The sequence below is a fragment of the Marmota flaviventris genome, chromosome 12, assembly GCF_047511675.1.
Source record: "Marmota flaviventris isolate mMarFla1 chromosome 12, mMarFla1.hap1, whole genome shotgun sequence".
Classification (NCBI taxonomy): Eukaryota; Metazoa; Chordata; class Mammalia; order Rodentia; family Sciuridae; genus Marmota; species Marmota flaviventris.
Window position 1 is genome coordinate 13,932,762 of NC_092509.1, and position 9,361 is coordinate 13,942,122.

At 41.6% G+C, this 9,361-nt stretch overlaps 1 long non-coding RNA gene across 1 annotated transcript; it reads right to left on the reverse strand.

Annotated features, from left to right (window-relative positions):
* Positions 1-344: 344 nt before the first annotated feature.
* Positions 345-7,884, reverse strand: LOC114102565 (uncharacterized). Its single transcript, XR_003584532.2, has 3 exons — positions 7,257-7,884; positions 854-1,021; positions 345-417 (listed from the first exon to the last, which is right to left on the reverse strand). It is a non-coding gene; the product is annotated as an uncharacterized lncRNA (long non-coding RNA).
* Between the last annotated feature and the right edge of the window lie 1,477 nt (positions 7,885-9,361).

Consider the following 9,361-nt stretch of genomic DNA (forward strand, 5'->3'; position numbering starts at 1 on the left):
CTTCCTACCCTTCCACTACAGCCAAATAAAATAACTGTCCTTGTTGGTGAGGGAGTCTTTCCCAGGGACATAATGCGTGTTTGTCCTGAAAACATATCACAGCTTTACTCAAGCCATAGTGATGAGGTCTCACTGTCAGCCTAGTCTAACTACAGTTAAAACCTCAAGTAAAATTCTATTTAAAAACAGTTTCAAAATCCAGTCCAAGTCAAACACATTCTTGGTAACTAGCAGTAAAATTCTGTGCAGGGCCCTGACAGATTTATTTTACTTTCATTCATGAAAACAAAAAGTCCTTTTACACACTACTCGACAGAAAATACATAATGGTCGTTGTTTTACCTGTTCTTGGCAGCGACTACTTATTTGGGAACAAGCTGAGTATCCATGGAGATGATGTTTTGCTCCACGATGACACTTGAACACATAATTAGAAAGATTTCAGATAAGAGGGGGCAGATTCAGGGGCTGGAGTTGTGGCTCAGTGGTATAGAACACTTGCCTGGCATGTGTGAGGCCCTGGGTTTAATCCTCATACCTCATATAAATAAATAAATAAATAAATAGAAATATAGATAAACAAATAAAATAAAAGATACATTTACAACTAAAATAACAATAAAAAAAGAGGGGCAGATTCACCAGGAATTCTCCAAAAGGTTAATTCATGTAACAGTTGAGGCTACAGAGCAAATGCCAGCCCCCAAGGAACCAGTCCCGAGTGACCTGTCTTCTGCCCAGGGCCCACTTTGGAGCATAGCATGGACCCCGTGTAGGGAGGCCCATGTCCATACCACATGCCCTCAGAGCTGACTCTCCCTAAAAGTGTTATACCAGGCAACTTCCAACCTACCTGGTCAGGCTTCCCCATCACAGTGAGCAAAGAGGGCCTCTTCAAAATGCCTGTCAACATGCTTGATTGCACCCAGAAGTTTTTGAGGAAGTACCAGCTTTATGTATTTTTTTAAAGTTATGAAGGCCTCCAGTCAGAGAATCCTCAAAGGAAATCTTCAAAGATGTACTTCAGGTATTTACAGTCGAGATGTTTTAATAAAAAAAAAAAAAAGGATTTCATTGGGTTGAACAAAAGCAAGAGTACTATTCTTAGCTTCACTCAATTTGGGAAACCCAAATGGTAGCTCTATCTAGCTGTTAGTTATGCTGTTTAGAGTATACTGCTAAAATCGTTAGGTAATAAACTGAGACTCACTGGTAAAATTATATTTTTTTTCATTCTTCATATTACAAATGAGAGTGACTGGCACAAGGATGAAGAAACACTTCCACAGAACTTCTAGAAATGGGAAATGCCAAGAATAGTGAAGCACAAGATCTCCCCTGACTTGGAGAATCAGTGCCCATCCCTAGAGCTGCCCTGGCCTCTCTGGCTGGGAAGGCAACCTTCTCTGCTTTATGGTTTGGGTCAGAAGCCATGTTTCCACTGCTTACAGCCCCACTGTGGTGCTTTCTTAAGTTATTTTATTTTGCAAAGACCACCTACATAAAATATGAGAAATGTCAAGCCAGGGTAAAGCTTAATTTGATGTTCTATGTCTTTGGAAGGTATTCAGCAGTACCTTCAAGATGGAAGCACTATGGCCTTACATGATTCCTGTTGTTCCACCTGATTCTCCAGGAGTTAAAGGTATCTGCAAACCAAAGGAATTTCCTTCAAAACATTTCTGGATTTTGAAAAGTAATAATAGCTCATGTTCTTCCTTGGTGTTTACCATGTTTACGTAGATTCTGTGTGTTAGCTCACTTGGTCCTCACGCTCTATAAGGCAAGCATTCTCCTTATCCCCACTTTAAGATGAGACAACTGAGGCACAGAAAGTTTAAGTCACTTGCCTAAGGTCAAATTTCTAGTAGGGGTGCAACAAGGATTCCAAACCAGTAATCTGGTGAATGTGTGTGTTTCGCCCAGAAATGACACCAGGAGGACATTCCAGGGATGCCTATAATTTCACTTCTGCTTAGCATTTTTCAAAAGCTCTGTTTCCCTCAAGTGAATTAGTAAAACCTACGTAGGAAGGAAGGAAGAAGGGAGGGCAGGAGGAAGGGAGAGAGGAGACTAGGACCTGAGTGTTTGTCTTGGCAGTGGGTAGGAGTGTGAAGTGGGCAGGAAGGATGGGCTGGATGTGTTCTGCTGAGAATTGTAGGCGGCAACACAGGTGGCAGCTGATTGAGGTCAGAAATGTGAACAGGTTCAGTCTTTGGAATTTTTTAAAATTTTATTTAAAATTTTATTTTTAGTTGTAGATGGACACAATACTTTTATTTTATTTATTTTTATGTGGTGCTGAGGATTGAACCCAGTGCCTAACACATGCTAGGAAAGCACTTCACTACTGAGCCACAACCTGAGCCTGAGTCTTTGGGTTTTGAGGAAGACACACATTATTAGTGTGATGATTATCTGGAAACACTTTTAGGGACCCTTAAATCTTGTCATGACTGTTTGATTTTTTTAGTTATATATTACATGTATTAAAAAGTTCAGATTAGATATTTATAAGACTTAGGTTATTGGAGAATTTAAAAAAAAAAAAAAACTCTGCCTATTCATAGGACTCTACCATGAAAACTGATGTTGCAAGCTGGGTACAATGACATACACCCAGCTACTTGGAGGCCCTGAGGCAGGAGGATCACAAGTTCAAGGCCAACCTGGACAACTTAGCAAGACCCTGGCTCAAAAAATAAGAAGGTCTGGGGATATAGCTCAATGGTAAAGTGATTTCCTAGCATGTGTGAGCACTGGTTCCAATCCTCAGTTCTAAAAAAAAAAAAAAGATGTTGGAGGAACAGCACAGTGTCTTTCTTGATGTATGAAGGATTATTCTTTGTGGCCACCCCATGTAACTGGGATGACACTCTTCTGGATTATACATTACTTCTATAATGAGGATGAGCCAATACATTAAAAATACATACTGATAATGATATTATTAAAAACAAAGGAATAACTACAAAATTTCCTTTGCAACAAAAAAACAGGCCTACTGTTTCTACTCAAATAAAATAGGAAACTTTTTCAAGATTAGAAATGTCTCAAAGCTTGCTCGGGCCTCATGGGTAGAACAAGAGGCCAATTAAATATGCAATTGCAATTAAGCATCTTTGCATCAGGGGCATACTACCAAATTCCCTAAGCAAGTGGTGCATTAAAGAGGCCACAGGCTCACACTGCTTAGCTAAGGGAGGGCAGCCATGAGCCAGACAAGAATCAAGATGCAAGCTGAGCAGATCCTCAAGCCAGGAACTGAAATTTTCCTTTGGTGAAACACATTGCTACATTCTGAGGTTGGCAGAGAAGAATGGGGATGGAAGAGCAATCTAATGTCCTTTAGTGATGGAGCTGTCTGCCTGCAGGAGTGTGTAGGACAGAGCCAGTTGTTCTGATGGTCTTGATGGAGTTCCTGGCAGAGTGCTCAGCTGGCCAGTCAGGAATTCTAAGCTAAGTGGCCAGAAATGACCTGAAACATTGGACTTGACATCCTCCTGAACAGATGGACTAGAGTATGGGTCTTATGTGACAGAGTATAGTAGTCCCCCTCATCTCCAGGGACACATTCCAAGACCCCTAGGGATACCTGAAACTATGGAAAGTACCAAACCCTATGCATGCTTTTTGCTATATGTACCTATGACAAGGTTTAATTAATAAATTTGGCACAATAAGAGATTAACAATAATAATAAAAGAGAACAAGTATAATAATAGGCAGTAATAAATGTTATGTGAATGTTGTTTCTCTCTCAAAATATCTTCATGTACTATACTCACCATTCTTCTGGGATGATATGAGATGATAAAATGCCTATGATGATATACAGCAAGGCAAATGAAACAGGGCATTGTAACATAGCATGAGACTGCTAGGTGAACACAAGCACTGCAGTACCATGAGAGTTGATCTGACAACCAGGATGGCTATTAGGAGACTAGCAGACAGGTAGCATGTACAGCATGGGCAAAGCTACACCTTCATGTATCCACAATGAAGATTAATCAGATGGTTAATCAGATCCTTCACATACTAGGCAGGGTCAAGTGAGACTCTGTAAGAATGTTCTAGCATAAATGGACATTATTCTTTTTTTTTTCTTTAAATATTTTTTTAGTTGTAGGTGGACACAATTCCTTTTTATTTTATTTTTTTTATTTATGTGGTGCTGAGGATCAAACCCAGGGCCTCACACATGTGAGACGAGCGTTCTATTACTGAGCCCAGCCTCAGCCCCTGGACATTATTTTTATTAAAAAATCCCAAATTAAAAATTTCATCTAAAAACTCCAAAATACAAATTATCCCTAAAGGCCTAAGATCTCAAGCACATTGGTCTCAACTTTATAGCTCATATTCCCAGGTGGAATTGAGATAGTACATGTATTTGAAGTATTACAGGCATCTGAACACATCTTTTAAAACAACGGGAAGAGGGATAGTGGTCTCAAGTTCCAAGTCCTGGTGCTAAATCATCTGGCTGGTTTCTGTTTCCCAAATCATTGGGGTTCATCTTTTTAAAGCAACATATTTCTTCCCCACTGGGCAGTAGAGTGGGGTCATCCCAGCAAGATGAATGTGTGCTTATGGAATGGAGCCTATGGAGGTGGCTGGGGGAGCTCAGATTCTTCCCTCCACTCCCCCACTATGATACAAGGGAAATATCCGGTTAAATCCAGTACTCAGGGTTGGGGTTGTAGCTCAGTGGCAGAGCGCTTGCTCCACATGTGAGGCACTGGGTTTGATTCTCAGCACCACATAGAAATAAATAAATAAAATAAAAGGATTGTGTCCATCTACAACTTGAAAAAAAAATTCAGCACTCACTTGTCCTAAAACAGAAAAACCCTACTGCCTGGCCCAGGCCTCTAACACTGGGGTAAGTGTCCTCTTTGAATGCAGCAGCCGGATGCCTTGATATGCCCAGTCTCTCAGCTTCATCTTTCTCTCCTGCTGGAGAAGTCTGCTCTACCCTCAGGGACTGTGTGGTAAACTCTTTATGTCTTTTCTCCTTGTAACTTACTGGCAGAAACAAACAGGAAGAAAGCAAGTGAGAACTGGGAGTTGTTGGAGTTTTAAGGTTCATTGCTTTACTTCTTCAAAATATTTAGTTTCTAAATGAATCCAGTTCTAAATTCCTGAACTTGCATCCTTGCACAGTTCTGTTCCCCAATCAGGGGTTCATCCTTGAAAAACCTCAAGGGGCTGGCTGCCTCAATGGTTGCTCTGTCACACGCACAGTCTTGAATTATCTGGCCATTAAGAGGAGCTAAACTAATACACTAACTGCCTTAAGTACCAAAGGTCAAATTGGACCTATAAATCCACCCTACACAAAACACTGCCATGTTTCCAGAAACAGCCTGGCTTTCTGATCACCCTGGCCATGGTCTCTTCTCCTAGGAGGTCCAGTGTTAGCGTCTACTTGGAAATTTCCACCAGGAAGGCAGCTCTGAGGATGAAGCTTTGATGGGCAGAGTTTCGACAATACTGACATATTGAGTGGTCCAGTTCTACATGTGATATCTTAGTACACCTCTGTCCTGCATGCCCACAAAATGTGTGCCTAATACGTGTTCAATGATAGAAAGAAAAACAGGAAGAGGGCTGCTGGTCTCAAATTCCAAGCCCTGGTGCTAAATCATCTGGGTGGTTTTGTTTTTGTTTTCTACAATCTATTCTCCTAAAATCTCCATCCTCCAGAGTCCCACAGAGCCTCCTGCAACAGCTGGATCACAATCTGACCTGGGTCACCAACAGCTTTCCACACTATATTAATCGTTTTCTGACAAATTTGTTCCATAGATGAAGAAGGTGATGATATACGGATCACATGTGAGATACAGGGCTCCTGAGTATTTATGGTTGTTTTTGCCTCATCATGAGGACTCAGAAGTTCATTTCGGATACCAGGAAGCACTTACACAACCCTGAAAACTGTCCCTTCACCCTTTGACTATCACAAGCACATTCCTCGTGATCTGTCCAGTCAGCTAAGCACCATGAGATGGGGACCAAAGTGCCAATTCTTCTCTTATATTGACTCTGCTTATCACTGGGGAATAGGTCAGTCACCCACAGGGAAAAACATCTAAAAAAAGATTGTTGAGTGTAAGAGAAACAAACATGTTTCAACCAAGTGACAATGGCTAAAATTATAGCCAAATTATAGAGGAAAAAAATGATATTACCACTAACACGAAAGGAGGTTTGGGGCAATTCTTGCCCATTCTGCAGTCACAGGCCAAATGTACTTTTCTGCAAATTAGAAAAATGTGGTTTTGGTCTGGAAGGGAAGTAGTACCAGCCTCAATGCCACATAAAGCACAGATTTGAGTTAGCTCCCAAACTCTCTTTTAGCTGGCTGCCCCAGTGCATTATACACAAGCTACGACCTTGGGGCTTTGCTCTAGGGTCCAGCCAGCCAGGAAAAAATGTGGAAGAGCAGCTGCTGTTCTGGGTAATTACCTCAAACCCTTCCCAACCTGCCCCAAACCTGCTCTTAGCATTATTGCCACATTCATTCCTGTCTCTCATTCTCTCTCTTGGTACTAGGAATTGAACCCAGGGATATTTAGCCACTGACCTATATCCTCAGCCCTTCTTAGTTTTTGAGATAGAGTCTCATTAAGTTGTTTAGGGTCTAAGTTGCTGAGGCTGGCCTCAAACTTGAGATCCTCCTGCCTCAGCTTCCCAAGTAGCTAGAATTACAGACAGATCACCATTTCCACTCCTGGATGGAAGCTTCCATATCTTCTCTTGGCTCCTATTCAAATCTCCCCAGGTTTCCTTCCTGGATCCTCCTTGTCTTTGGCTTTCTGTGTGGTTCCTGATCCCACGCATGCCCTTGATTCTAGTCCCTGTCATCTCTGAGTTTTCCCATCAGTCTCTTGGCCCTCACTACCACCATAGTATCCTGGCGATCACAATGGGCAAAGGTGAAACTTATGCAGTTGAGGGGAGAAATAAAGAATGTTCACGCGCTTCTGCCCTACATGCTTTATTCATTCAAATCACTCAATACAATTCACTCAATAGGTTCTTAATCAAGAAGTGACAACCCTTAATGCTGGGCACTACAACAGACATAATCAATTCAAAGCAAACAATTCTAAGTTAACTCCAGGCACTGCAGACACACTTAATCAGGACAGACTCATGACAGACATTCCCTCTGTGTGCTAAGCTCAAGTGCCAGATCTAAAGCCTTAAGCCTTAGGCCTTAAGTCCAGCAGATGCACACTCACTCAGACCACAGCGATCAGGTCAGCAACCGGTGGAGGCTTCTTCTGGAGTAGGGTTGATGGCTGTCAAGGAGATGTAAGGAGAGGTTGCTGTTCTCAACAGGGTCAAGAGGCTGCCGTAGAGCTTGAGAGTGGTGAGGAAGTGAAGAGGATCAGGAAGATGATGAGAAGAATTGGGATGTTAGTTCAGGTCCTCATCAGGCTCTCCAGCAAGTGTGCATCAGTGTCAGCTGGCTGAATGTCTGTCCTTTTGCTCTATTATTTATACTAATTTTTGGAGCTTCTGCTTGCCCTTTGGGTCCCTATCAGCTGTTACCAGGTTTCTTAGTGACGTTTTACATTTTAGAGCCAAGCCATATGGTTTGGTGGCTTCTGCCCTGATTTTACACTCTTGACTCTTATCAGGGTTAAGGCAAGTGAGTGACATGTTTATACTAAGTGGCTTCACTCTGACTCTTGTCAGCATTGTGGAAAGTGACTTGTTTATAAGGCTATGCCTGATGGCATATTGGAGGGCTCTGTAAGCTTGTGCCTGGGGAGACTGCAGGTTTTTTAAAATGGAGTTGCTTAGGCTAAGGCCTAAGGCCGTCCTTATACTGGGCCTCCCCCTAAGCTAGAGCAAGAAGGGGATTTAAATGAACTCTCAAAAAGTGCTTGGACTCATACCCAGTCCTCCCGTCCTCTCTTCTCCCATTCTGGGCCAAGAAGTGGGCAGTTCTTCTCCACTACGTGCTCCTGCTATGATGTGTTCCTCGCCACAGCCTTGAAAGCAGAAGGGCCAGCCCAGGACTGAAACCTCCAAAACTGTGAGCTAAAATAAACTTTAAGTTGATCTATCTTAGGCATTTGTTACAGTAACAGAAAGCTGACTAACACAATTAACTTTTTTGGTGGAGGCTGGGAGAACCAAATCCTTCTGAAAGTCCCTAAGTAAAGGAAAAGAATCAAGCACTTACTCTGCTGTTCTGGAATAAACTTCATATTGGGGTCACCAAAGAGTTGATGAAAGTAGCAGTATTTCCTTACAGAAGAGTTATAGAAGAATGAGTTTAGGAGGAATGCTAGAATTGAGATACTATTATCTTTCAGTTCCCAGTGAAATAATGGATCTAGGTAATGACCATCAATAGCTAGGTACTAAAATCACCTGAGCAAAAACCAATGGGAACATTGTAATAGTTGTTGGATCAATCTAATGATATCCAAAACCACTGATCAGTTCTGATCTAAAGAGAGAGAGAGAAAGAGAGAGAGAGAGAGAGAAACAATCAAACATTTTGCACGTACTGGTCAGGCACATTGCAAAGAAGTATAAAAAAAATCACCCAAGCAGTCTTCGGGCCCAAACACTGAAATTGGTGTCTTGATAAGCCTTCAAGTTTTAACAAATGGTACTGAAGTTTTTGTGGACAAAATGAAGCGTGAGATGTGCTTCAAAATGAGCCAGTGGTGGACAGGAAGTGGGTGAGGTATGTGTGAGACAAGACTGCTGTGTTGAGAGTTGCTGGAGCTGGACAGTGAGAGCATGGGGATCACCACACATATGTACTTCTAGGTAGGCTTTAAAGTGATTAAACAAGTACTCAGACTCAGTAAGTTTTTTTTTTTTTTTCTATTTGAAAAACCACCTCAATTTCTTCCTTGATTCAACTTCTCACAGAAAACTTACTATTAAGGTTCCAGTTATCACTTTGACAAAGAGCTGTGTAAACACAGCCTGAAGTGGACTAGTTATGTGAAGGAGGGTTGGTTAAAACTGAGATTGGGCTGCCAAGGGAACACTTGCAGTGAACCTCAGCAACTTCACAGGAAGGGAACAGAGATAACAGTGAGTGCTCACAGTCCCCAACCTTTCTTTTGCACTTCATTAAATATACCTATGTGTAACCATTGTACTGCCCCTAACTAGATTTTAAGCTCCAGGAGATCTAATTGTTTTTAACTTACTGTTATTTCCAGGGCTTACATTTATTGAATCTGTATAGAACATATATGTATGTACATTATTGTATATATTTTACATTCTACCTATAAACACATATACTGCATGTTTAGCATTGTTTTGCCTTTGAAATCTAAGTCATTTCAGATACACTTTCTCCTGTTAA